The 1,685-nt window shown below is 38.0% G+C and overlaps 1 long non-coding RNA gene across 1 annotated transcript; it reads left to right on the top strand.

The window, feature by feature from the left end:
• The first annotated feature begins 1,027 nt into the window (after positions 1-1,027).
• Positions 1,028-1,403, top strand: LOC110681268. Its single transcript, XR_002503145.1, has 3 exons — positions 1,028-1,083; positions 1,160-1,222; positions 1,293-1,403. It is a non-coding gene; the product is annotated as an uncharacterized LOC110681268 (long non-coding RNA).
• The last annotated feature ends 282 nt before the right edge of the window (positions 1,404-1,685 follow it).

Here is a 1,685-nt window from a genome sequence, read left to right as displayed (position 1 = left end):
TATGACTCTGGTACCTTATACTTGATTGTACCTACGGATTTCTGAGCTATAAATACAGGCTGCCGTTAGCGCAGAAGAGGAGACTTCCCGGACTGTGGACTGATTAACATATTATTTTAATTTTTATTTGCAGGATACAAAAGTGGCGACGAGGATCATGGAAACGTGTGTTGGCGATTATCGTTTTTCTTTTGAGGTGGCGAGTTTGCCAATTTTATTTATTTGAGTATGGTGAAATTGCCAATTGGAGTTGAAGTAAATTGTCGTACATTGTGAACATAGTTGTTCTTTTGTGAAGCGAGATGTTATATTGAGATGAACGAAATTGTTCTTTAGTGTTGACGAAGTTGTCATTTGTAATGTTTAGCAATATGAATAGAATGATTTGAATGTTTTGTTGTAGTCAGGAATAAGTACTAAAATGTGGAACATTTTAGGTATATTTCGATTGTTCGTTGTATGAGTTGTTGTATTATCGCACCGCCACCAAACCGGATCGCGCCAGTGAGACTCGCGACGCGCCTCAACTCGCGCGATTTTGAAATCAGTTTTTTAGTGTGGCGCTGCATTCTTACGATTTTTATGGAACACAGTGCACTATTCACATATTAGCTGCGACGCACGGGGCCCGAGAAAACAACAATTAAAAATAAATGTTGGTCTTGATTTCTACCGGATACATAATAACGTGAAGGTGGCTGTTGTCAACATGCAGTTCCACCGGACTGGCAACGCTTCTACGAATACTATCGCCAAAGGGAAACTGTACCTATATGGACTTGGCAAACTGTCAAGGAGATGAGATGGCAAGAAAATTAGAATAACGAGGCGTGAACAAAGACAAATTGGCACAATTCTTTAATCTAAAACAAACTTATGTCTAAAGTTAGTAAAATCTTAATCTATTGTTAGTTAATGATAAAAGTTAATAAGCTATTTTCTATTAGTACGGTAAGAGTGAATTATTATGAGTTGAACATGCTGAATTTCTATTCTAAACTACTTATCTATTAGCTTAACCTAAACAAACGGCGAGCAATTCATTACGGCAGTTAAATCTAAAATCACACAAATAATTAGTTGGTGAGTGATTATTATTTTCGTTTGTATAGTATAAGTGAATCAACCATAAAAGATATTAACTTAAAATTAACTTTAGGTATCCATGCAACAATAACCGTCAGAGTATCAATTGTTGTCTGACTCCGAGCGCGTAGTAAACGTGAGTAAAATTTGTAGATGCATTGTTTTATAAAAACTCTTTATTACATAGCTACTCTCCTCTCATCCAGGAATTTTATAACCGCCCCCACATTGAACTCAAATAAACGGTTTATAAAAACGGAATCTGCTCTTTGTTGTATGGTGAGCCAACAAATTATAAAATTCGTTTAGTTCAGCCGAACAAATGTCTAGCCGCAATACCAGCAAATCAGGCGCATACGGTGGATCGAAAGGCGATAGATCGGATAAGGATAGAAGTGATACTCCCGCCGGAGTAGGAAGCTTACCAGTGGTGACAATTACGACGGAAGAAGTGGTGCAGACTCGCCCAGGATGGTCTGCTAAATAATCTATAGTAGAAGAACCGCAGATAGTTGCTATGTGCATGTGGCGATCTCTGCATGAATGGCATGCACTTTTTCAAATGGCGTGGGAAGTGACAGAAGATGTTGAGAAGGTGA

This window comes from Aedes aegypti, unplaced genomic scaffold (genome assembly GCF_002204515.2).
Source record: "Aedes aegypti strain LVP_AGWG unplaced genomic scaffold, AaegL5.0 Primary Assembly AGWG_AaegL5_hic_scaff_640_PBJ_arrow, whole genome shotgun sequence".
In the NCBI taxonomy this organism is placed as follows: Eukaryota; Metazoa; Arthropoda; class Insecta; order Diptera; family Culicidae; genus Aedes; species Aedes aegypti.
Note: the sequence above shows the minus strand (reverse complement) of the source record. Positions and strands in the feature narration are given on the sequence as shown.